This window comes from Siphateles boraxobius, unplaced genomic scaffold, assembly GCF_051911475.1.
Source record: "Siphateles boraxobius isolate OS27281-9 unplaced genomic scaffold, OSU_SipBor_1 51, whole genome shotgun sequence".
In the NCBI taxonomy this organism is placed as follows: domain Eukaryota; kingdom Metazoa; phylum Chordata; class Actinopteri; order Cypriniformes; family Leuciscidae; genus Siphateles; species Siphateles boraxobius.
In genome coordinates, this window is record NW_027509153.1 from 2,108,000 (window position 1) to 2,135,173 (window position 27,174).

Genomic DNA, 27,174 nt, shown 5'->3' on the forward strand with positions numbered 1-27,174 from the left:
CTTTGGCATGACGAAGGTGTTTGAGTTTCCCAGTAAACCATGGTTTATCATTTGTGAATGATAAGAATGTCCTGGTAGGAATGCATGTATCCTCACAGAAACTTATATATGATGTTACAGTATCTGTGAGCTCATCCAGATCATTGGTAGCAGCTTCAAAAACAGTCCGATCAGTGCAATCAAAGCAGGCCTGTAGATTCTGCTCTGCTTCATTAGTCCATCTTTTTACAGTCCTTATTCCAGGTTTAGCCCCAAAGCTGCCCGTGGGACGGAGTGATACGCATTTCTTATTGTGGTGTAACAGTGCTCCAGTATATTACTGTCTCTGGTGGGACATGTAACGTGCTGTCTGTATTTTGGTAGTTCACGGGAAAGATTTGCTTTGTTAAAATCCCCAAGAATGATTAAAAGAGAGTCTGGGTACCTTTGTTCCGTTTCAGATATTTGTTCAGCCAGCTGTTGTAGCGGCACGCTCACGCACGCGTCTGGAGGGATGTAAACATTCACGAGAATGAAAGAGGAAAATTCCCGAGGCGAGTAGAAGGGTTTACAGTTTATGAAATGTGCCTCTAAATTAGGAGAGCACATCTTCTTCAGTGTTGTTACATCTGAACACCAACTTTCGTTAATGTAGAAACACAATCCACCACCTCTCGTTTTCCCCGTTAGCTCCGCGATGCGATCCGCTCGGAACAGCTGGAAGCCCGGCAGATGTATTGCGTTGTCCGGTATGGCTTCACTCAGCCAGGTTTCAGTGAAGCACAAAGCAGCAGAGTTTAAAAAATCCTTGTTAGTGTGGGTGAGGAGAAGAAGTTCATCCATTTTGTTAGGAAGGGATCGGAGATTCGCGAGATGAATACTGGCGGAGTTTAACCAGCGCGCCGGCTCGCTTCCCGCGTTTGCGTCTGAACGCGCGTTTGAACAACACCGCTGCCCCTCCGACGAGAATGTCCAGCAAAACGTCTGAATAATCAAAAGCTGTAGAAAAGGTTTCTGGTGTGTGTTTCCTAATGTCCAGTAGTTCGTCTTTAGTTAAACTGATAGGAAAAGAATGACTAAACGCAGAACAAACGAACAAAAACAACACAATAGCTGGAGAGCTCCACACCGAGGCAGCCATCCGCGGCGCCATCTTGGATTTTGTGCCAATATCGGAGAGATATTTGTTTACCAACTTGTTAGGAAACTTGTTTTGTTTTGTTACTGTCTAAACTACCTTACCTGCAGACAGATTTTAACTCAGGTAACTGCATTTACATCATTATTCAAATATTTTATCATTTAAATTGCATGTATATTATCATGTAATCGTATTGTTATCGTGTTGAATGGTTTGTGACGTTAAGAAACAGCAAACCAAACTCCTGGGTTTAAATACAGCTGTTATTTTACAATGGTATCTTTGTTTGTAAAGGTGAATGTTTCATCATTGATTTCATCATTGAATGTTTCATTATATGATGCACTCAAATAATATGTTTAAAATATGTTAAAAGTGAAGTAAGATGTAATGTGCAGTAGTATGGAGGACCAAACTTGCAGAATTTAAAAATGAATAAATAAATGAATAAATAGATAAATAAATAAATATGATAATAGGAAAATAAATGATTGAATCAACGACTATAATAAAATAAATATCATTAATTTTTAATCAAATGTATTTTTGTATTATTTGTCCCCTAATTAATTATTATTTGCTTTTATATTTTAATGTATTTTTATTGTTTTAAATTATTTTTTTCCATTTATTCTTATATTTATTTATGCATTCATTTATTTTTATATGCATTTATTCCAATATGTATTTATTTCCACATTTATTTATTTTTAACCTTTATTTATTTACATTTTCTTTCTTTCTTTTTATATTTATTCTTACATGTCTTTGCCGTGCATAATAATGTGGGTTGGTCTTGCTTACCAAATATAAAAATGAATTACAGAATAAATAAAAGTTAAAAAATATTTTGTATGTAAAAATGTAAAAAAGAAAATAAATTAAGGAAAAAAACTACAATTTATTCTTTGATTAAGAATAAATCATATTTATTTTATCAATCCATTTAATCCTTTATTTATTTTCCTATTATCACATATTATCACCTATTATCTTTTTATTCATTTACATATTTATTTATTCATTTTTAATTTCTGCAGGTTCGGTCCTCCTATTGTCACCGATTCATTCATCAATGACACCACTTCATCAATCGCAACTCAGCGCACCTGGTCTCGCTCAACATCCCCGGAATTCTAATCGCTTCCACCTGCTCATCATCATTACACACCTTGTTGCACACCATTCATAAGCTTCAGTCTCCTCTCACTCAGCGTCCGGTCTCGTCTATCCGTTACCTGTGACTCACTGGTTCCTTGTGTTCATTGCCTGGTTCCAGTTATTGCCTGACTTCAAGTGGTTTTCACTCCATGCTAATGTCCTATTTATATCTCCTCTGCAGCGGCCGTGAATTGGGTTTCTTGATACTCACGATCACCTTCCTGTGTTTCACCTGCACTGATCTACGACTGTTCAAGTGTCCTTCAGTAAGATCCAGCTGATCAAGTCGAGCTCTTTCTGTATCACTCCTGTTCACGGAATCCTCTGGGACTTGGGAATTAGCCTTTCGCCGAGCCCCGCCCCCCTTAGTTACTGTTGCTACGACCGACAAACAAATGGTCAAACACGACCAGCGGGACAGATTGCCATGACGGGAAGAGGTGTACCCGTGCGTGTCAGTGACCTTTTTTGGATCAATACCTCCGCGATATCCTCCAGATCGAGGCAAAATGGGTTACAGTATGCAGAGGAGGGATATATTCCAAATATAAAATACGCAATGAAGGAGACACGACTACTATCGAGGCTAATGCTTATACTGTCTCAAGCGAAATCCGAGAAACCCTATGACCTGTACCTCAAATGCAACCAGCACAGCCTTTAAGAAGATTTTATAAGCTGGTTCAGTGGCCAATTGTTTGGAGTTAGAAATATATAACTCACGCTGCATATTTAGTAATTTTGCCTCCGATACAGGATTATACATTCTCTTTAACGAGCAGGTTGTTCATTACCACGGCAACCGCTTGCGTGTCATGCTGAATGCGATTTTCGTGTTTATAAAGTAACTATACATAAGAGACAGAAAGATGCAGATAATCATACATTATTTAAGGTTATTTTTATTCGTTACGATATTGATATTAACTGATGTTGTCAAGCAAGCTTCATGCTTTCCCCGTTGCGAACCTGCACTCCTCTAAACTGTAACGTTAGCCTACAGGTGCTGCACTGCTAGTGACTGTTGCTCATTTCTCCCCGAAAATATCATGTTAACAACAAACCTTTAGAAAACGTAATTCCTTTGTGGATCCTCTTGATCTGCTTTCTCCATGTTTCTTTGACTAATCTCAGTGTCAGTCTCACGCACGCTGCACGCGAGTTAACCATGTTCAACACATGTAACTGGGAGTGGGGCCGTCCACACTGTTTTTATCCATTGTAGGCACCGCTCACGTTGTGTTTTCGGCTTTGGAAACGGATAGAACACAACTCCTCCAGACAATCTCTCGGGGTATCTAGTGTCCGATTTACAAACGCCGTGGGCACCGCTTCACCATCTTGCTTGGAGTCAATGTTTGACGGACCTGCTCACATAGTAACGGTTGCTATGATGTGTGATTGGTCAATGGCCGTTTTGGGGGAGGGGCCGGCGAAAGGTCAATTCCCCGGGACATCACGAGCCTTCAAGTATTCTAAAGTTGCTTATGCTTGTTTAAATAAACATTGTCACTCTATCTTTGTGTCTTCGTCCATCAGTACAAGCCTGACAGAAGACCGGACCATACTATGCAAGCTTCATCGGCTCATAATGTTCTACATTCCGGTGCTGAGACCACGCAGGGCGCCACCGCATCGACTGCCACAGTACATTCGCCTCTCTTCGCAGCGGACGCTGCATCATCCAGTCCACCTACCTCACTTCAAGAAACCCTCGCTGAACTTAGTCGCACTCTACAGAGTCTCCGACCGGCATCCAGTAGCCCCATGGCCCGACCCGCTTCATATTCGGGAGACGAGACATGCAGTGGATTCCTTTTGCAGTGTCGACTTTACATGGAGATCCACGCCCACCAATTCATCTCTGAAAGAGCCAAGATATCCTATGGGTACAGGAATGAGCTATGGGTTTCTAATGCCTGCTCTACAATCGTTGAGTTGCTTTCTGGAACACTTTCAAGTTGTCTTCGCACAAACCTCGAATGCGGTTTCCATCCACGATCAGCTGCTATGTTAACGTCAGGGCTGTTCTACGGTGGCAGACTATGCCCTGCAGTTAAATTAGCAGCTTTTTGCCATGTTAAAAACACTGGGCAGTCTATAGTTTCAGTCGCTCTTGAACAAGTGTACCCTAGAAGAGGTGGGACTGACGTCCAAATCAAGTTTCCGTTGTGTAGTGGTTATCACGTTCGCTTTACACGCAACGGCCAGTCGCATGTAGGTGTAGAGCGTTGCTAGCCAATAAGAACGCAGGAAATTCCAGGGAGGCGGGACTGAAAAAATACACGAAATAACAGGTTCGATTCCCGTCTCGACCACAAATACCATAAAGTGTATCTACTGTAGATTCAAAAATGATTAGAAACTCATGTTAAGTACGATTTACATATAATAAACTAACTTTGTGCACAAAATAGAATAAAACGTGTAAGATTTGTTATTGTGTAGGATGTACAAAATGTGCAATTACCTTAATAAACATTTACATTATAATAGGGTATAGTTTTCTTTAATATAGAAAATATTTTAATGTGAATAATTGTAAAGAACATTTTGATAATGTTTTAGACTTTTACATTTTACATTGAGATATTTACATTATATTTGTTTAACTATGTACACAAATCCAATATATATATGAAATATAACCAGTAAACACCAAATAGTAAGTTTCTCGTTTTATTTATAGTACAAAAATATACATATTATTATGTAAAACTGAAAAAGGTAATGTATTAAATACTTATAGATTAAACAAAAATAACATTAATAACATTAATAATAATAATAATAAAATATAAAGCTGTGGAGAACAAGGGAAAAAAAGATTTTTTAAATCAAATAATTATGTAGTGTTTAATGATAACAGTTATTAACATTTAGTGTTTACACATCTGAGCAAGATAAAATAATGCAAGTCAATACATCCTCCATCTGGACTCCAAAAGCCTCCATCTGTACTCCATAACATCTTGCAAGTAGCTAGTAACAGGTGCTTCCGTCTGTGCAGACGTCATTGATGCAGGAGCTGTAGGTGCTGATTGTGCTGCAGGAGGTGGTACAGAGCCATCAGTCTGTGAAGAAGGTCTACACACAGGAGCTGGTGGACTGGGAGAACTAGAGACTGCATGTGATGTCGGTGAAGGCTGTGGCAGAACTGCACGTAACACAAAGCAAAGGAAATAAATGCATATATATATATATATATATATATATATATGCGTGTATAACACATTTAATGCACGTGTGTTTAACTGTCTTTACTTTTTTTCTTCGAGTAGCTGGGAACAGGGGTTTCAGTCAGTGCAGACGGCATTGGTGCAGGTGTAGGTGCTGATTGTGCTTGAGAAGAGGTGGGACTGACGTCCAAATCAAGTTTCCGTATTGTAGTGGTTATCACGTTCGCTTTACACGCGAAAGGTGCTCAGTTCAAAACTGTCCGGAAACAAGTGGAGGCATTTTAAATATAAATGCTGCAATTCGCTATAACACTCTTACTTTTGAGACAGGTGAAGGCCATCGTACCAAGGAGCTGTAGGCAGACTGCCATGCCGAATGACCTCTGTTCTGTTGTTTGTGGAATTTACAGACTGTCACACTGCTTGCAGAGCAGATTATGGGAAGGAGCCATCTTCTAACAAGCACATGTGTCTCATCAATAGGTTTCTGTAGTGTAGTGTTCATCACATTCGCCTAACACGTGAAAGGTCCTCGGTTCGCAACCGAGCAGAAACAGCGGTTGGATTCTGACAGAAACTGTTTGCCACGCTAGGTGGGTGCAGCACTCATTTCCTTTATATGGTTTTTAATAAGCGTGCACCTAAAGATTTATGTCTGCAACATGAAGACTGTTTCCGTAGTGTAGTGGTTATCACGTTGCCTCACACGCGAAAGGTCCCCAGTTCGAAACTGGGCGGAAACTGTGGGTGGTTTTTGCAAAAATATCGTATGTGATGTTCTGTTGAGCAGGTCGGTACACTTGCAGGAATGTTTGTGGTTTAATCTCTTTAGAAAAGGACAAAAATAAAACAAATGACCATTGAGGTTTCCTGTGTTTCGCTGTAATCCAGCAATTCGCTACAAAACCCTTACTTTTGAGACAGGTCAAGGCCATCGTACCAAGGAGCTGTAGGCAGACTGCCATGCTGAATGACCTCTGTTCTGTTGTTTGTGGAATTTACAGACTGTCACACTGCTTGCAGGGCAGATTATGGGAAGGAGCCATCTTCTAAAAAACACATGCGTCTCATCAATAGGTTTCCGTAGTGTAGTGGATAACACGTTTGCTTTACAATTTTTCTGAAATGTCATGACTTGAAATTCCAGGTGCCATAGAATCCCATAAATTGCACTAAAGTGTTACTTTAAAGGTCATGTACTGCAGGTCAGTGTTACTTTAATGTTTGGTTAATTCTAGCATGAACTGAATTGCAGTGCTTTGTCAACATTACTGCATTTCTGGATAAACTTGCCAGAGGGTTAAAGACTCTAGCTTGAGCCTCGGCCAAAGGTTAGGTTTGTCAGAAGTGGGATTCGTACCCACGCCTCCAGGGGAGACTGCGACCTGAACGCCAGCTGCCGAAGGATAGTCTGTCAAAATGGGGATAATGTTGAACAATGTTGAACGCCACAGCCAATCACGTTGACGCGCTATAACATTTGCAGCCAATTAGAGAGCGCCATTCTCGACATTATAACATTTGCAGCCAATCAGAGAGCGCCATTCTTGACTTTTTCCTTATCATTTTCGACATTTGACCAATCAGAGTACAAGGAAATGTCGATGGCACGTTTACGCTTAGCACCGCTAGGAGGAGGAGTCAGGAAGCTAGCCAAGTGTCAATCAAGTTGCCGAACTGAGCCGAAGGTGTACGAATTAATGACATATCCTGAGGGGCGTGTCAGAGGTCAAAAAGTTCAGACGTCGAGCATCACTGTCACAGAGGTTAGGCAGCATCATTTTAACGGAGGACTGCGAAACTTATTTTCGGACAATGTAATTTTATATTTGTATATAATTGTATATATTATAATTGTAAATATCGTGTGTGCTTTTTTTAAGAAATAATTTGTATTATAGTAGTTTTGTTCAAAACGATATAACCTAACCGTTAGCCCCCCAACAAAAAAATGTCTGGCAAAAAATCCCATAAAGCCATGTCAGATACTGACTGGATTGCAAGGCTTAAAAAAGTTTGCAAGCACAGGAGTTTGGCCATCAAATGAGGGTAACAGGCCAGCTCCTCGACAGAAAAAGTGGCATGACGTGTACCAAAGGGTGAGTGTGCTTTTGTCACCTTTGCATTATGTAATAATTGTAATCCTAATCATTTAATTCTATGTCATCATTATTTATAGATATGTATGTAGATAATGTTGCAGGTATGTGAGATTTATGTTTATTTATGTAAAAAAAAAACATTTTTTTGCACTGGGAGATTCAGAGATTTGAGGCAGTGGGGGTGGGGATGTTGAGTGAATGGATGTTTTTTTGAAGGTGTGAAATGTTCCTCTCTTGTTCTTTTAAAGGAGGATACAAACTTTACTCACTCTTTATCTCTAATTTTACAGTTTGTATCTCCCCTTCAAAGAACATGAATAAAATTAAATTACGCACTACAATAAATTAATGTGGCATTCATACTGATAAGTTAGAAATGCATGTATTCTATATTATATGTGTGATAATGTTTACAGATTGAAAGATGTCCGATGCAGTCTCGCGGCCAGACAACCTTGCTCGGAGCGGTCCCAAAGTGCATATGTGGTTTTCACACTTAAAAGGTAACAATGTAAAGATGTAACTTGTATTTTTTTTATATATATATATATAATTTACTGAACAAATTCTTCTCGTTCAACAATTATTGTAGCCTATGTATTTTTGTGGTTGTCTTAAGCAGGCCACAGCCTCTATTGGACAAGCACCAAGGGTTGTTGAACAACAGTCTGCCGCTACTGGACCAGCACAGGAGGTCATGGCGCAGAGTCAGCGTCAGCTCCCACCCCAGCCTACTTCTAAAATTATACCAAGTTTGTCAAAGGTAATAACATTTTTTTTATATATATATAATTGCAGTTTTAATATACGTTTAGTATAAAGGTTTAAGTTCAGTGGAAATGGCTGGTATGTTTTTACACCTACCTGCCAGCTGGGACACCTTGTACAGGGGCGGCTGTAGTCTGCTTATTGGTCAGTTTCACTGTCTCAGGTTGGTTTAGATCAAGTAAAATGGTGAAAGAACAATGTAACCTATGTGATCTCTCTTTCTTCTCTGGGCTCTGCTCTTGCATTCTCCTCTTCCTCTCTAATTGGGCTTTGCCATTATGCCATATGCCATAAACAATATTCCAAACCTTAGATACAGTATAAAAACCTCGGCTTCTTCAATGATATCAGTTCAAAACCAATATATCTCAGCTGATAATAAACAAACAATTGAATAATTGACACACACCTGATTTATGTTGGATAAATTGGGCCAACCATAGCTGATTCCAGTCTGGCTTAGACTCAGTTGCAGGGGTTATTTTTTTTGTTACATTGACACTTATACAGTAAAAGGAGGACTTTGAGGAGTGATGTTTTTGGAAACAGAAAAAGACAAACACTGTAATGTCTGGACGAGGAAGAGTAAGAGCAAGGGGCCCAGGGAGAAGAGCAGGCCCAGTGAGAGATGCAGTGAGAGGTGCAGTGAGAGGTGCAGTGAGAGGTGCAATGAGATGTGCAGTGACAGATGCAGTGAGAGATGCAGTGAGATGTGCAGTGACAGATGCAGTGACAGATGCAGTGAGAGATGCAGTGAGAGGTGCAGTGAGAGGTGCAGTGAGATGTGCAGTGAGAGATGCAGTGGGAGGTGCAGTGAGAGGTGCAGTGAGAGGTGCAGTGAGATGTGCAGTGAGAGGTGCAGTGAGAGATGCAGTGAGAGGTGCAGTGAGAGATGAGATGTGCAGTGAGAGGAGCAGGGCCAGGGAGAAGAGCAGGCCTAAGGAGAGGGCAAGGTAGAGGTGTAAGAATGTGTGGTGGTGGCATTCCAAGGGCTGCAAGAACAGTAGTCAGTGATGAAATTCGTGCCACTATCATTGACCATGTAATCAACCACGGTCTTTCACTAAGAGAGGCTGGTAAACAGTGAAGGGGAAAAAAACTGATTTGCTTTTTACTGGAATACTGTACATGTGGACATACTGATCCCAACCAATAAATTTAGTGTAAAATGGTGGATTGCATGTTTTGTATGCAAATACCTGTAAAACTGAAACACAAAAGTCTATGAAGTTTTTGTAATACAATAGCCAGTATTTTGAAACCTGTTGTACTTTGATTGACTGCATGTACCTTGTGAAGTGAAAACAAGTGTTATTCTTTGACAGAATAATTTCATTCTGAGTCAGATTTCCAGTGTTTTGGTAAAGTTAGTGTGTGCAGAGAAAGATGTGTTCTATTTTGAAATGAAGAGTTAGTATATATTTACAGTTTTTTTCAATTGTTTACACGCAATTTTGAAAACCTCTACCTCCTTCTCCTCTTCCTCTACCTCCTTCACCTCTTTCTCTACCTCCTTCTCCTCTTCCTCTACCTCCTTCTCCTCTTCATCTACCTCCTTCTCCTCTTCCTCTACCTCCTTCTCCTCTTCATCTACCTCCTTCACCTCTTCCTCTACCTCCTTCTCCTCTTCATCTACCTCCTTCACCTCTTCCTCTACCTCCCTCTCCTCTTCCTCTACCTCCTTCATCTCCTCTTTGAGCCCCCCCTCTTATTCTCACTCTTCTTCTTCATCTTCTTCTAGCTCCTTCCATTTTTGTTGAAGACAGGTGAACTCACCTGCTGCCTTTTATAGCACTCCTGAGTGATGCGTTTTCAAATTAACACATGTGTGCTTCCACGCCTGATGGATGTGCATATCCAATTCATTCATTAGTGTGGTCAATGGCAATCCGGGGCTTTGTAATGACAAGGAGGTAACCTCACAATCCTTATCTGTGTCTAAGGTGTGAAAATGTGTGTAGAGTTTTACAAATCACTGTGTGTAATGTTTTGCTAAAAGGGTAAAGCAGACATTGTGTGTAATGTTGTGCAAATCTGTGGAGGGGTTTTGCTCATTGGAGTAGAATTTTGCAAATTGCGTGGAAATTTTTATTTTAGTGTGTAAACAATCATAAAAATCTGTAACAAAATGTGTTATTGATAAGAAAATTATCCATTTGGCCAATTGTGTTTTGTTGGTGTGAGTCTGTGTTAAGAGTTTAGGAAAAAGTATCTGAAGTATGGGTAAGCGCTTGTTAGCGATTGAAAAAAACTGTAAATACTTTTGAAAACAGATTCAAATAAGCGGCGATCCTAAATTGCAATATTATTTCCCACTATTACTGTTTTTGACTGTATTTTAATCATATTTCAAAAACAAAAAGAATCTTACTGAACATAGACCTTTAAACAGTATTGTATAATTCCATCTAGGATTAGTTAAAATTATTGGACAGTTATGACTGTTTCTTTCTCTTGTTATATATGCAACATATATTATATTTCATTGCATGTTGTCTCGGTAAGTAATTTCAAATTTTATTGGTCCAAAATAATTGAATTTGCATATTAACTGTCACAACTCAGTAGAGTCACACAAATTAGTGCTAGCAGCTGACACAATTCTGAAAACTATTGGAACAAATGTATACATTTTATTCTATAACCTTAAGTACGTATTTGACATCCAATATTTTCTATTTTATATGAGGGTAGTCTTGGATAGATAAAGCGGTAATTAAATAAATGACCTGCTAGACTAAATGTTTTGTCTTTTTCCTTCACAGACTACTCCTTCGGGGGCATTACTGCAAGATGCATCTGCAGTTCGACTGCATCGTTTGTGGTCGGACACTTTGCCACCAGAGGATCACAGGTGGATTGCCAGCAGGCTTTTTAAAATGGGGCCCAAGGGAAAACCAGAGCTTCGAGACAACCTACAGCTCGGGTATTACCCACCACAGCCAGCACTTATTTACAACCAGGCTCCAGCTCCAGACAGATTTTTTTGTCATGCTCTGTTGCTGTGGATGCCGTACAAGCTGTGGAAGATCAAGGCTCTCTGTGCCAATTCTGCCTGCGGGCAGCATCAGCTGACTGGAGGCGGTCTGCACAAAAGGGCACGGCAGGTTCTGGACATCGATAGGATGTACAACATGGTCACAGAAACCCTCATCTGTACGAAGTGTAAAGCCTCGCATGTGTCCTGGAGTCAGACTGTCCTGCAACAGCTGGATCTGGGCCATCGCTCTGAATTTCGGGTCATCCTCACGCGGAAGTAAGGGCACTTTAATTCCACATCCAGTTGATAGCCCATCATCACATATGTTTGCAAATACTTTACAAATCAATTATGTAAAATATATGAATGTGTGGATTTTGCTTTTCCTAAGGTATGCCTGTGATATTAGAGTCATTCGGCTCCTGCGTGAGCGTGGCCTAGGCAACAGTCCCACGTGGGTCATCAAACAGCTGCGTGAGAACCACAGTGAGGAGTGGCTCCAGCGTATGGCCCGGTACACCACCCAATGTGTGGACTTCCTCAAACGACCCGGGGTGTTGCAAATACAATTCCAGGAACCCCCAGAGCCTACAGTGGTCCCAAGCTGCAAGTGGCTGCTCACCGTGTACAGCCAAGACATCCTGACAAGGCTGGATGAAATCCATGCAAGGATAACATCTACGTATGGTTCAGTCTTGAAGATGGATTCTACTAAAAAGGTTAGCAGGGGATTTTTGTTAATTTATGGTGTTTACTGTTATATCATTATCAGAGCATGAGTATCATATTCTACATGGTGTGATGTTTCATTGCATTGCATGCTTCCTGTCATCTACTGCAGATCACTAAGAAGCTGGCTGGGACGGCAAGGGGAACGGGACTCTGGCTTACCTCTGTTGGCAATGAGTTTGGTCAGGTGCTCATGAGTGTGCTGACAGCACAGGAAGGAGCAGGACTGGACATGATGGTCGATGGTCTGGTGAAAAGGTACCAGCAGGCTAGTGTGGATCCACCTGCTGTTTTGTACGTGGACTGTGGCTGCTGCATTGATGTGGGTGAGACCAAGCTGAAAACCAGATTCAGAGGATGGCCTGATCTCATGATTCGGTTGGACATCTGGCATTTTATGCGCAGGATTGCCATGGGGTGTACAACTGATGCCCATCAGCTGTATCCCATCTTCATGTCACGGCTGTCAGCGTGCATTTTTGAGTGGGATGCGGCTGATGTTTCTATGCTTCGCAAAGCAAAGAGAGAGCTGTTGATATCCCAGGGTTGGCCTGCGCTGACAGATGAAGATGTCAACAAGCATCTTACCAGGAATGAGCTGGCACTCCATTGCCGGAGGAGGACCTGTGGAGAGGAGACTACCATCCTTCTCCTTGAGCGGCTGCTTACAGAGCTCCTGAGCAGCAAGGGCAAAGACTCCCTGGGTGTTCCTCTCCTGGACCGAGAAAGGATGGAGCACATCTGGAATGTCCAGAAGAAGCATGTGAAATGCATTCAAGACCCCCCTGGTGTTGTGCTCTATACAGAGACAGGGAGCCTAAACAAGGGAGGTGTGCTTCTGAAGACCTACAGATGTGCCAGAGGCTCCACTTCTCTCGAGTCCTTTCATTTACACCTGAACCGTTTCATCCCAGGTATTGTCTTTGTCACACACACTGTGCATGTGTAAAGAAAGAGCATTAAGTGTTTTTGTGTGTTCCTTTAACACCTCCTAAACACTGTTGTGTCTATTTACAGGGACCAGTGCAAACAGTCTGAACTTTCAGATTTATCTGCTTGAGGGTCTACACCGGTGGAACCAGGACCGGGAGGCTGCTTCCCTGTCATCGGAGCCATCAGCTTTGCGCAGCTACACAGGAGAACTTGTTCACTGTGTAAACGGCAATTATGAAAAGCTGTTTGGCAGGAAAGTGGTCCCCACGTTTTGTCCCCCTGCATGTTACACCGGTGATAATTATTTTATATATTTTTTATTTTATCAACTTGCAATTTCTGTGTAACCTCCGTCTATATGTCAGATTTAACCCTATAGAGTCGATTGTATCATAATTGATATGCAAGTTTCTAAAGGACTCTAAATGATCAACATGATCAAAACTTTTTAGGAAACATGCCCTCTGTCGTCTGATTGATTATAGTCTTTTAGTATAATTGTAAAAGTGTCCACCTTCAGCTCGTGCTTCACGTTTCTTTTCATTGTGAAACCTTTACTGATTTTATAAAGTAATTGTAAGAATAACTTTTATATTGTTACTAATATTTAATGACTAGTTACTAGACTGAAGCCGCTTAGGTTCACTTGATTAGAAAATCATGTTACATGTAAATATCAAAATGATCATCAGACTTTTCTCTCAATCATCATTGTATTGCATTTCATTTCATGTTTTGCCCACATAATTAAACGTGTTGGGCCTCTAAATAAAACTGTTTTGTTTTTTTTCTCCTTGACGATGAGCTCTATATTCTCACACTATATGAGCTACTACAAAAGCCTAATGTATCAAATATGATACACAACATTCTATTTAATTTCCGTTTGTTTATTGTTTTTATTTCAGGTGAGCTCATTGGAGTGCAGTATCTGTTCCAGCAGACTGGTCAGGCACTGCAGGACATGAATCCTGACTCTGAGCAGACAGCAGAGCTCATTGAGGACCTCAGTGTGGAGGAGCGAGATGAGGGCTTCTGTGACATCAGCGAGGATCACACAATAGCAGATCCGGAGGCTGTTCTGTCACCACCCTCTTCCACACTGACACTGGGTTCTTCCACCCTGGTCACCAGCAGTGCCACACCTGTACTGGGCTCCACATCCCTTTCACTGATCCCTGACCCCAAACTTGTCCTCACACAGTCTCCTTCATCACCTGGACCCTCAGGGACTGCTGTCACACCTGTTCCCTCTGAAACATCTGTTTCAACTCTCCCCTCAGAGCCAGAGGATGCTGGTCAGGATGTTGATGAAGAAGAGACGGTAAATACTACTCCTTTGTATGTCTTTCAAATTAACTAGAATAATTATGATGAATTAACATCCAGTGCTTTAAATCCAGACTTTCCACATATTTTACATTTATAAGTACAGCCTAAACTCATTTGTAAGCTGCAAATACACATCAAGTCAAGTCATCTTTATTTATTTGGTGCTTTGTAAAATGTCAAGAATGGCGCTCTCTGCTTTGTACTATACAGTGCTTTACGGTGATAAACAGGAAAATAACACAATCAGTTATGGAATTATGCATTAGACAGATGTGATGTAATAATTGTATTGCATGTTTGTGTTTTTTAATAGGCTGTTGACTACCAAAATATCCCGGGTTATCAACATGTGGACCAGCTGGCAGAATATCTGGTGGATCTCCGGGACCACCCAGCCCTCAGCCTGACCAACCAGGAAGCCAACACCATAATTGCTCTTTGGCAGAACCTGGATGACCGGGACAAGGAACGAGTGGTGTATGACAGTCGATGCCGAAAGAGACTGCTGTGTGGACGCTTCAAGGTCCCGAAGAAGCCCACTCACCCTGGTGTAGAGAGCACCACCAGATGTGTGCTGGGTGCAAGCAGCGCACCTGCTCAGTGGCCTGACTGTTGCCGTCTGGTGGAGACCATCTTCATCAGACTTTGCACTGTCCACCCAAGCCCCAAAAGAAAAGGCAAGGGAGCCCTGTCAAGATGGTCTCTGATCCTGCAAGACTATCGCAGGATAAGGCAGCTTGTACTGGGCAACAGCTTGGTGATGGGAGGAACATCCATGCAGCTGGTGGAGGTTAACCAGAACACCCTGATTCAGTGGTATAACAAAATACAGAAAAAGCAGGAGCTGTCTGTGCTGCTTCAGGGCATTCAGTTGCCTCAGCCCCTCCCTGAAGCTCATGAGCCTCTCCAGGTAGCCAAACGTCTACGGACTGAGCCAGAACAACCAGGAGAGCAGCACCAGTACAAGCTACCAGAGAGCACAGCTGGTCAGGCAAAGCAGAGGCAGACTTCTGTTGGGCGACCCCCTCTCAGACCCAAGGCACCAGCGCAGAGTCAGACGTTGCTGACACCATCTGCATCTGGAGCATCACTGCAGATGGTACCAAATATACTTATACCATCAGCACCAGGTTTCCAGGGTGTGCCAATGTTCCAGGCTGTGCCAATGTGCCAGGGTGTGCCAATGTTCCAGGGAGTGCAAATGATCCAGGTCATCCCAATGGCCCAGGGGATGCAAATGGTACAGCCACTGTTACAGCCAACAGCTGTACACGGCACCCGCTTACCCGCTTCACCAGCTGCCAATCCAGACGCCATGCCCAAGAGACCCTACAGGAGAACTGTAGAGGCCAACACTTGCAAAAAATGTGGGCAATTTAAAACAAGTGCAACAGGACATGACCAGTACAGGGGCAGGGTGTACTGCCCACAGACTGAGACTGTTTCAAAAGAGGTGTGGTTAGAGGAGATGCGGAGAACCATTTCCAAATAATGTATATATTTTCATGTATATAGCATCATGTATATAGTGTGAACAGTTGTTTAAATAGTTAATACTTGTGTTGAATATTATTTAACTGTTTTTTTAACGTTATTTAACATTTTAACTTTTTATTTCTTGTTTTTGAAAACCTATTTAACTCTTCATTTTATTTATTTATTTTTAAAACATGTTACCAGTATTTAACATTTTAATATTCATTACTGTTCTGTTGGCATGACTGGAAAATAAAAACAAATTGGCAAGTGATTTCTTTTTGACTTTGACTTTCATATAACACTAGTTCATCAGAACACTGCAACAATATAACTTTTGTATATAAAAAATATAATTTATACATTTTGTTATTCTTGTGATTGACATTTTCAGCATATTAGTTACTATTTAATGGGTTGCATCTTTGTTCATTACAAATAACAGATTTGCAAGTGTCTTGTTTGAATGTAACCTAAAAAAATACTTAATCAGATCAATAATAATACAACAACTACTAAATAATAACACTGTTCCATTGGCAATTATATATTTTTATGAAAGAATACCAAAGAAACACAACAAACAAATTACATATGTATATTTTATTAACACTGGAACAGTATGCATTCAAAAAGAATTTGCTTATTTACTTTTACTTTCATATAACACAATATTTCATCAGTACACTGCACCAATATAACATTTGTATTTAAAAAGATAATTTGTCCATTTTGTTATTCTTGTGACAGACATTCTTCATATTAGTTACTATTTAATGGGTTGCATCTTTGTTCGTTGCATAATAATGCAAATAACATTTTTTTTTAATGAAAGAATATCAAAAAACAACAAACAAATTACATATGTATATTTTATAAACACTGGAACAGTATGCATTTAAAAATTTAGCTTATATACTTTTATTTTATTATAACAATATTTTATCAGTACACTGCAACAATATAACATTTGTATATAAAAATATAATTTGTACATTTTGTTATTCTTGTGAAACATTTTACAGCATATAAGTTACTAATTAATGATTTGCATCTTTGTTCATTGCATAATAATGCAAATAACATTATTTTTCATGATAGAATATCAAAAAACACAACAAACAAATTAAATATGTATATTTTATTAAAACGGGAACAGTATGCATTCAAAAATAATGATCATTTATTCAAATAATAAATATTACAAAAAGTTGTCTTTAGCTGGATTCGAACCCCTGTCTTGGTGCACACCTGCAATAGAAAACAGTGTGATATAAATGCGTGATTTTCACACACGAAGAAACCGGAAAATGTATCATAAGATCTATGCTAATGAAGGCATATCTTTGAACATCAAATTTCAGCCTTTCTTTTCTTCTTTCTCTTCTTCCCCCTCTCTTTTTCTTCCTTCCCCCTTTTCTTCCCTTCTTCCCCACCTTTGTTGGACTATTGTTCCCCAGCTTGAACGCAGCGCCTTAGACCGCTCGGCCATCCTGACATGACGGCCAGTGGTGAGCAGCATTTTTGCACCTACACGGAATGGCAGATGATCTAGAATCTAGGGGTCAACGCTCACCCAAGTAACAGCACATGCCACGTTGGCGCAGTTAGGCAGCGCGTCACTCTCATAATCTGAAGGTTGTGAGTTCGAGCCTCACACGGGGCAGAATGGTGCTTTTTGATACACGGGTCCGTGTAAATAAAGGAGCTGCTTTCTGTATTCCCTTTTATGCCTTTGTCCATTTCTTCATATGCAATGTAATTGAAATCCAGTGTTTTTTTAAGACTAATGTTGAACAAATACAGTAATAGTATTACTCTCATATTCATGTCATATGTGTCAGTGTTGTTACAATGTTTTGTTAAGGCTTATATCATTCCTTCATTCTAATGGCATGTCTTGTTAATGCCAATGTAATGTTTTACATGACATTCCTTGAATCTTGTGTCATGACACTCCACCCCATGCCCCCAAACCCATGACATTTCATTCCAAGAAATTTCCAAGAAACCTTGCCATGAAATTCTACTGCATCTTCTCCCGGTAAACATCACAACATGTTATTTCGTGAAATTCAGTTGAATCCGATTCAATCAACATGTCCATTTTTTCTGAAATGTCATGACTTGAAATTCCAAGTGCCATAGAATCCCATACATTGCACTAAAGTGTTACTTTAAAGGTCATGTACTGCAGGTCAGTGTTACTTTAATGTTTGGTTTATTCTAGCATGAACTGAATTGCAGTGCTTTGTCAACATTACTGCATTTCTTGATAAACTTGCCAGAGGGTTAAAGACTCTAGCTTGAGCCCGCAGCCAAAGGTTAGGTTTGTCAGAAGTGGGATTCGAACCCACGCCTCCAGGGGAGACCGGCAAGAAATGGACAAAGGCATAAAAGGGAATACAGAAAGCAGCTCCTTTATTTACACGGTCCCGTGTATCAAAAAGCACCATTCTGCCCCGTGTGAGGCTCGAACTCACGACCTTCAGATTATGAGACTGACGCGCTGCCTAACTGCGCCAACGAGGCATGTGCTCTGACTCGGGTAAGCGGTGAAGCCCTAGATTCTAGATCATCTGCCATTCCGTGTAGGTGCAAAAATGCTGCTCACCACTGGCCGTCATGTCAGGATGGCCGAGTTCAGGTCGCAGTCTCCCCTGGAGAAGTGGGTTCGAATCCCACTTCTGACAAACCTAACCTTTGGCTGCGGGCCCAAGCTAGAGTCTTTAACCCTCTGGCAAGTTTATCAAGAAATGCCGTAATGTTGACAAAGCACTGCAAATCAGTTCATGCTAGAATAAACCAAACATTAAAGTAACACTGACCTGCAGTACATGACCTTTAAAGTAACACTTTAGTGCAATGTATGGGATTCTATGGCACTTGGAATTTCAAGTCATGACATTTCAGAAAAAATGGACATGTTGATTGAATCGGATTCAACTGAATTTCACGAAATAACATGTTGTGATGTTTACCGGAAGAAGATGCAGTAGAATTTCATGGCAAGGATTCTTGGAAATTTCTTGGAATGAAATGTCATGGGTTTGGGGGCATGGGGTGGAGTGTCATGACACAATATTCAAGGAATGTCATGTAAAAAATTACATTAGCATTAACAAGACATGCCATTAGAATGAAAGAATGATATAAGCCTTAACAAAACATTGTAACAACACTGACACATATGACATGAATATGAGAGTAATACTATTACTGCATTTGTTCAACATTAGTCTTAAAAAAACACTGGATTTCAATTACAGTGCATATGAAGAAATGGACAAAGGCATAAAAGGGAATACAGAAAGCAGCTCCTTTATTTACACGGTCCCGTGTATCAAAAAGCACCATTCTGCCCCGTGTGAGGCTCGAACTCACGACCTTCAGATTATGAGACTGACGCGCTGCCTAACTGCGCCAACGAGGCATGTGCTCTGACTCGGGTAAGCGGTGAAGCCCTAGATTCTAGATCATCTGCCATTCCGTGTAGGTGCAAAAATGCTGCTCACCACTGGCCGTCATGTCAGGATGGCCGAGCGGTCTAAGGCGCTGCGTTCAGGTCGCAGTCTCCCCTGGAGGCGTGGGTTCGAATCCCACTTCTGACAAACCAACATTTGGCTGCGGGCCCAAGATAGAGTCTTTAACCCTCTGGCAAGTTTATCAAGAAATGCAGTAATGTTGACAAAGCACTGCAATTCAGTTCATGCTAGAATAAACCAAACATTAAAGTAACACTGACCTGCAGTACATGACCTTTAAAGTAACACTTTAGTGCAATGTATGGGATTCTATGGCACTTGGAATTTCAAGTCATGACATTTCAGAAAAAATGGACATGTTGATTGAATCGGATTCAACTGAATTTCACGAAATAACATGTTGTGATGTTTACCGGAAGAAGATGTAGTAGAATTTCATGGCAAGGATTCTTGGAAATTTCTTGGAATGAAATGTCATGGGTTTGGGGGCATGGGGTGGAGTGTCATGACACAAGATTCAAGGAATGTCATGTAAAACATTACAATAGCTTTAACAAGACATGCCATTAGAATGAAAGAATGATATAAGCCTTAACAAAACATTGTAACAACACTGACACATATGACATGAATATGAGAGTAATACTATTACTGCATTTGTTCAACATTAGTCTTAAAAAAACACTGGATTTCAATTACAGTGCATATGAAGAAATGGACAAAGGCATAAAAGGGAATACAGAAAGCAGCTCCTTTATTTACACGGTCCCGTGTATCAAAAAGCACCATTCTGCCCCGTGTGAGGCTCGAACTCACGACCTTCAGATTATGAGACTGACGCGCTGCCTAACTACGCCAACGAGGCATGTGCTCTGACTCGGGTGGGAGGTGAAGCCGTATATTGTAGATCACCTGCAAAAATGCTCCTCACCACTGGCCATCAAGTCAGGATGGCCGAGCGGTCTAAGGCGCTGCGTTCAGTTCGCAGTCCCCCCTGGAGGCGTGGGTTCGAATCCCACTTCTGACAAACCTAACCTTTGGCTGCGGGCTCAAGCTAGAGTCTTTAACCCTCTGGCAAGTTTATCCAGAAATGCAGTAATTTTGACAAAGCACTGCAATTCAGTTCATGCTAGAATTAACCAAACATTAAAGTAACACTGACCTGAAGTACATGGCCTTTAAAGCAACACTTTAGTGCACTACACTACGGAAACTTGAGTGGAACGTCAGTCCCACCTCTTCTAGGTTACGCTTGTTCAAAAGCGACTGAAACTATAGACTGCCCAGTGTTTTTAACCTGGCAAAAAGTCGCTAATTTTGTTGTGTTACGACCCTGCGTTCCGCTTGCTCGACTGTTGGTGACGGTTTTGCTCAGAGAGAGCTTGGGAGATCGCACACCCCTGCTTCCTCATTATCCTTAATTATGAAGAGGATAAAACAGTGGATTGAACATCTTCTCTTCACTTTCGTCCAGAGGATTGACAGCCTCTGGCGAAGTCATTCAAACCTTTGATTTACAGCCCATACTAGCCTTCTTTTACTCCCCAACTGGATTATGATTTTTCCCCTTTTGATTTGAAACCCTAGACTTTGTTATATTTAGTTAATTGTGATTTTTGAGGACAAATAAAATCTTGCAAGTCATTTTGGTGTACTTGTTTACTTTATGTATGGCCGAAACGAGCTGGCCGTAACATAAATTGGGAGTCTCGTCCGCGATCCTATCGGGGTAGGAAACGTTGGTAAGTATGGGTTGTATCTGTGTATGTTTTTGTGAATGGTTACCTTTATAAATGAGAACTCTGGTGAATTAGAGTGTTTCCAGCTGTATTGTGAATACAATCCTTCCGACGGAGCACTGTTTGTTGTTTTGTTTTGTTATTTTGCCTTTCTTGTTTTTGGAGGTTATCCTGGGTGGAGATTAAATCTCTGTAGGGGGTACGCTTCCGGACTTTCAGTTTGACTGATAGTTGCAGAGTTCAGCGTTTAATGTCGCCTCGAGCCCGGTACATCTCTGAAGACTAGGTAAGATTTAGTGTTTTTCTGAGTTAGGAGCTGGAGTTCTCTTATATTATAAATGGTAAATCCATTCTACAAAAATAAAAAAAGTTAAATCGTTGCGTTTGCGCGTATAGTGCAGTTTATTTTGCGCTTACACTGTGTTTTGACTTGTGGGAAGTCTTTGGACATTTTTGTGAATGAGATTGTGTAATACGGTGACGTAGTTCCTTTTTGAAGCAGTGGCTTATGGGAATTGTATTTCGAGTGAACAGCGTCTCACGTGTGTTAGCTAGTAGTTTCGTTTGTCTTATTGTGTATAAAACATACGAACAAAATGTCTTCGGTGGTCGAGGATTCCTTTGCGTGTCCATCAGAAGCTTTGCTTGAGAGTTGTACAAAGGAGCAGTTGGTGCAAATCGCCGAACGCTTGAGTGTTGATTTTACTTCTCAAGAGAAGAGGCTGAAGGAGACTATGGTGACTACTCTGAAGCGGTCACTTGTTGATAGAGGAGTTATAGAGGTAAACACTGAGTTAATCACTCCGAGTGAATCATTTGTGTCTACTCCTGTTGAGGTTTATAGTGAAAGTGAGACAAAATTTCCAGAGTTGTCTTTGCAAGAGAAGCAACTGTGTTTAGATGCCGCGAAATTTGTGCAGAACGTGATGATCGCGCTATGAAAGAGCGAGCGGTAGAGAGAGAATTTGAAGAGAGAAAATTAAATCAACAGTTAGCTATGCGGAAAATGGAGCTTGAGTTAGAGAGGGAACGTGAAGAGAGAACATTTCAGTTAGAGAGGGAACGTGACGAGAGAGCGTTTCAGATAAAAAAGTTGGAGTTAGAATTAGCAGCATAGACAGCTGAAGGTTCACAAGCGAATGTGCCTCCTGTTCCACAATGGCATGCGAATGCAGGTGAACCTGTATTTGACGTTCACAGGAATATAAGATTAGTGCCGCCATTTTCTGAAAAGGAAGTGGATAAATATTTATATCATTTTGAACGTGTTGCTTTGTCCATGAAATGGCCGAAAAGCTTTTGGACTTTATTGTTGCAGTGTGTGTTTACAGGTAAAGCTCAATAAGTTTATTCTGCACTCTCACTGGAACAGATTGGTGAGTATGATGTGGTGAAATTTGCTGTGTTGCATGCATATGAACTTGTGCCTGAGGCATATTGTCAAAAATTTAGGAATTTGAGTAAAGCTGATGAATGTACTTATGTTGAATTTGCAAGAGGGAAAGAGGACCTATTTGATCGTTGGAGCATTTCAATGAAAGTTACAACTAAGGAGCAATTAAGAGAATTCGTGCTCTTAGAGGAGTTTAAACATTGTGTTCCTCATGCTGTAGCTAGGCATCTCACTGAACACAAGGTGAATACACTTTCAGAAGCTGCTATCATGGCTGATGAATTTGTGTTAACCCATGGGTCATTCAGTGCAGTAGGTCTTAAAACCAACAATATGAGTAACTCTAAGTTTTGCTTTCAACCTAAGACAAAGTCTTATGTGATGAGTAGGAATAGTAAGACAACAGTGGCTGAACATTCTAGTAAACCTGCACTCTCACGGGACATGGTTTGCTTTTATTGTAAGAAGCCTGGTCATAAAATATCGGACTGTCTCACTCTCGAGAAGAAAGAGAGATTGTCGAAATATGTTGCTTTGGTTTCTGCTTCATCATTGATTATTGACACTTGTGATGAGAAAGATCGTCATTCATCTAGTTCTAGTGATCAATCTGTTGATCAGTGTATAACTTCTGTTGATTATGCACCCTTTATCATTGAGGGAAATGTGTCATTGCCTGGTTCAAACGAAACGGTGCCAGTACGTCTTCTTCGAGATACGGGAGCTGCGCAGTCGTTTCTTTTAGAGGGAATTTTGCCTATGACTTCTGAAACCGCTACTGGAACTCATGTATTAGTGCGAGGGTTTGAGATGAGGTTTACTGAAGTGCCTTTGCATCGAATCCATCTTTCCTCTGCCATTGTATCTGGTGAAGTAGTAGTTGGTGTTCGTCCTGCACTTCCAGTTCCTGGGATTACATTTTGGGAAATGATTTAGCTGGTGAGAATGTTTGGGGAAGGAGTGATGTGGCAGCTCCACCCATAATAGCATCTACACCTAGGAAATCTGATGTTGGAAATTGTAGAGAATCTCGTGATTTGTTTCCAGCTTGTGCAGTCACTCAATCAATGGCTAAACCATTAATTGAAAATGAAGTTGAAGTTCCACTGCATGACACCTTCTTTTATACTGTTCATACAGGTGACTCAGGATCTGATGTGTCCAAATGTCCTGAGCAGAGAGACCTGAAATCCTGTTCTTCGTTGTCTTGTGATCACAAAGATTCGACAGTGTTGCGACATGAATCTACCGATACATCAGAGGTTCTGTCCACTCCTGAGAAAACCAATGGTGATCTCTCTGATGTTGATTGTTCTCTGACTTCTTTGTTACAGATTTTTCGAGAGGATTTGATTAGAGCTCAACAGAGCGACGACAGTCTTAAAACCTTATTCTCTGAAGTAGGGTCTAAGAAATGTTCTGATCCTCAGTCTTCTTCGTACTTTCTTGATGATGGTCTGCTTTGTCGGAAAGTGCTGCTGCATGAAGATGTTTCTCTAGAACCTAAAACTCAGATTGTGAGTCAGATCTCAGATCTTTTCTATAATAACTATCTGTTGAATACTCCTGATCAGAGAAAGAAAGTACAAGTATGTCACAGTAATCTGTTGAAATTGTACATAGCTCCTGTTCGTTCCATTACTGTTAATGTGGTAAACTCTTGTGATTCTTTTCCCGAATTGTCATCTTCCTTTCGTAGCCCGAGTAAGGATTCTTTGGAGAATGTTGATGAGGATGAGAGTTTTCTTTCTCGAGAAAAAGTCGACGGACGACTATAAACTCTGAGATTCTTATTAATCTTTCCTCCCATCTTTCTTATCTGACAGAGGAGGAGAGGAGTGATGTCACTGAGTTGGTGATGTCATTTCCCTCTCTTTTCCGTGATGTTCCTGGTCGTACTTCTATCATAGAACATGATATCGACGTAGGAGCCTCGTGTCCGATTAAACAAAACGCATATCGAGTCAATCCTTTTAAAAGAGATTTGCTGAAACAAGAGGTGAACTATCTACTTGCTCATGATCTGGCTGAATCTAGTTTCAGTTCATAGAGTTCCCCTTGTGTTCTAGTATATAAATCTGATGGCTCATATCGATTCTGCACAGATTATCGAAAACTTAATTCTGTTACTAAGCCGGATTGCTTCCCTTTGCCTCGAGTTGATGACTGCGTCGATCATGTTGGCTCTGCCCGATATGTTAGTAAGTTCGATCTCTTAAAGGGATATTGGCAGGTGCCTTTGACTAGTAGAGCGAAGGAATTATCCACCTTCGTCACACCTGATGTTTTCCTGCAGTATACGGTTATGCCTTTCGGAGTGCGAAATGCACCCGCGACGTTCCAGCGTCTCGTAAATCGTATACTTTATGGAATGTCAGGATGTGAGGCATATCTTGACGACGTGGTGTTGTATAATTCCTCCTGGTCTGAACATCTTAACTAGATTAAAGAATTGTTTTCTCGTTTAGCAAAGGGTAATCTTACCATAAACCTCGCTAAATCGGAATTCGTGAAGGCAACCGTTACCTATTTAGGTAAAGTCGTGGGAAACAGTTGTGTAAAGCCTATTGAGACCAAGGTCGAAGCCATTTGTGACTTTCCCGTACCCACCACTCGTCGCGAATTGCGACGGTTTCTCGGTATGGTGGGATATTACCGGAGCTTCTGCGAAAATTTTGCCAGTGTAGTCTCACCTCTTACCGATTTATTGAGTCCAAAGTTGACTTTTCGGTGGTCTGAGCTCTGTCAACAGGCTTTTGAAAATTGTAAAGCATTGCTGGCGTGTGCCCCTGTTTTAACAGCCCCGGATTTTGAGAAATCTTTTAGCCTTGCAATCGATGCAAGTGCTTGTGGTGCGGGCGCTGTTCTCTTACAGGAGGGTTCGAACAAGGTTCTACATCCTGTAAGTTACTTTTCAAAAAAGTTTAATCGACATCAAAAGGTATACTCTACCATTGAGACGGAAGCTCTCGCCCTAGTGTTGGCCGTGCAACATTTTGAGGTATACCTAGGGTCAATCGCTGCACCGATTATCATCTATACGGATCATAATCCGTTGGTTTTCTCGAATCGAATGAGAAATCGAAATCAGCGACTTATGCGATGGAGTCTCATCTTACAACCTTTCCATCTTGAGATTCAACACATCCGAGGAAAAAATAATGTCATAGCTGACACACTTTCTAGAGCATAACCTAATCTCTGCGTTGTTCATTTCTATTCTTTGCATCTCTAGGGCCCAGAGTAGCTGAAGAATGAAGACTGCCCAGTGTTTTTAACATGGCAAAAATCTGCAAATTTTTTTGGCAGACCAAACATTTTTTATTACTGTACAGGAAACCTCAATGGCCATTTGTTTTATTTTTTGTCCTTTTCTAAAGAGATTAAACCACAAACATCCCTGCAAGTGTACTGACCTGCTCAAAAGAAAAACGCATACGAAATTTTTGCAAAAACCACCCACTGTTTCCGCCCAGTTTCGAACTGATGACCACTACACTACAGAAACCTATTGATGAGATGCATGTGCTTTTTAGAAGATGGCTCCTTCCCATAATCTGCCCTGCAAGCAGTGTGACAGTCTGTAAATTCCACAAACAACAGAACAGAGGTCATTCGGCATGGCAGTCTGCCTACAGCTCCTTGGTACGATGGCCTTCACCTGTCTCAAAAGGAAATGAGCGCTACACCCACCTAGCGTGGCAAACAATTTAAATTTTCTGTCAGAATCCAACCGCTGTTTCTGCTCGGTTTCAAACCGAGGACCTTTTGCGTGTTAGGGGAACGTGATGACCACTACACTACAGAAACCTATTGATGAGATGCATGTGCTTTTTAGAAGATGGCTCCTTCCCATAATCTGCCCTGCAAGCAGTGTGACAGTCTGTAAATTCCGGAAACAACAGAACAGAGGTCAATGAAGTGTACTGACCTGCTCGACAGAAAATCGCATACGAAATTCTTGCAGAAACCACCACCAGTTTCCGCCCAGTTTCGAACTGGGGACCTTTCGCATGTGAGGCGAACGTGATAATCACTACACTACGGAAACACGTCTTCAGGTTGCAGACATAAATCTTTAGGTACACGCTTGTTAAAAAGCGTATAAAGGAAATGAGCGCTACACCCACCTTACGTGGCAAACAGTTTAAAGTTTCTGTCAGAATCCAACCGCTGTTTCTGCTCGGTTTCGAACCGAGGACCTTTCGCGTGTTAGGCGAACGTGATGACCACTACACTACAGAAACCTATTGATGAGATGCATGTGCTTTTTCTGCCCTGGAAGCAGTGTGACAGTCTGTAAATTCCACAAACAACAGAACAGAGGTCATTCGCCATGGCAGTCTGCCTACAGCTCCTTGGTACGATGGCCTTCACCTGTCTCAAAAGTAAGGGTTATGTAGCGAATTGCAGCATTTATATTTAAAATGCCTCCACTTGTTTCCGCCCAGTTTTGAACTGAGGACCTTTCGCGTGTAAAGCGAACGTGATAACCACTACACTACGGAAACTTGGTTTGGACGTCTGTTACGACCCCCGTGTGGGTCATATTGTGTGGGTTCGGTTGTCTTTGTTACTTGTTTTGTAGGTTGGAGTTGGAGTGAGTGACGTCATGATGACTGATGGTTTACACCTGTGCTAGAGCTGATGCCGGCAAACAAAAGCAGCTCCCTTCGGGCGTGACGGGGCGCGCTCTCCCCTCGTGCCATTTTGTTGTTGTCTTGTTCCCGTTTTGGTCTATTCTCTTACTTTATTATTTTTACTTTAATAAATGTTA

General features: G+C 41.2%; 8 non-coding genes across 8 annotated transcripts; 2 read left to right on the forward strand and 6 right to left on the reverse strand.

Annotated features, from left to right (window-relative positions):
* Window positions 1–18,238: 18,238 nt before the first annotated feature.
* On the reverse strand, window positions 18,239–18,312 carry trnam-cau (transfer RNA methionine (anticodon CAU)). Its single transcript has one exon. It is a non-coding gene; the product is annotated as a tRNA-Met (tRNA).
* Window positions 18,313–19,139: 827 nt separating this feature from the next.
* On the reverse strand, window positions 19,140–19,213 carry trnam-cau (transfer RNA methionine (anticodon CAU)). Its single transcript has one exon. It is a non-coding gene; the product is annotated as a tRNA-Met (tRNA).
* Window positions 19,214–19,308: 95 nt separating this feature from the next.
* trnal-cag (transfer RNA leucine (anticodon CAG)) lies at window positions 19,309–19,391 on the forward strand. Its single transcript has one exon. It is a non-coding gene; the product is annotated as a tRNA-Leu (tRNA).
* Window positions 19,392–20,056: 665 nt separating this feature from the next.
* Window positions 20,057–20,130, reverse strand: trnam-cau (transfer RNA methionine (anticodon CAU)). Its single transcript has one exon. It is a non-coding gene; the product is annotated as a tRNA-Met (tRNA).
* A 79-nt stretch (window positions 20,131–20,209) lies between these two features.
* Window positions 20,210–20,292, forward strand: trnal-cag (transfer RNA leucine (anticodon CAG)). Its single transcript has one exon. It is a non-coding gene; the product is annotated as a tRNA-Leu (tRNA).
* A 6,083-nt stretch (window positions 20,293–26,375) lies between these two features.
* trnav-cac (transfer RNA valine (anticodon CAC)) lies at window positions 26,376–26,448 on the reverse strand. Its single transcript has one exon. It is a non-coding gene; the product is annotated as a tRNA-Val (tRNA).
* Window positions 26,449–26,571: 123 nt separating this feature from the next.
* Window positions 26,572–26,644, reverse strand: trnav-aac (transfer RNA valine (anticodon AAC)). The gene has a single exon. It is a non-coding gene; the product is annotated as a tRNA-Val (tRNA).
* Window positions 26,645–26,835: 191 nt separating this feature from the next.
* Window positions 26,836–26,908, reverse strand: trnav-uac (transfer RNA valine (anticodon UAC)). The gene has a single exon. It is a non-coding gene; the product is annotated as a tRNA-Val (tRNA).
* Between the last annotated feature and the right edge of the window lie 266 nt (window positions 26,909–27,174).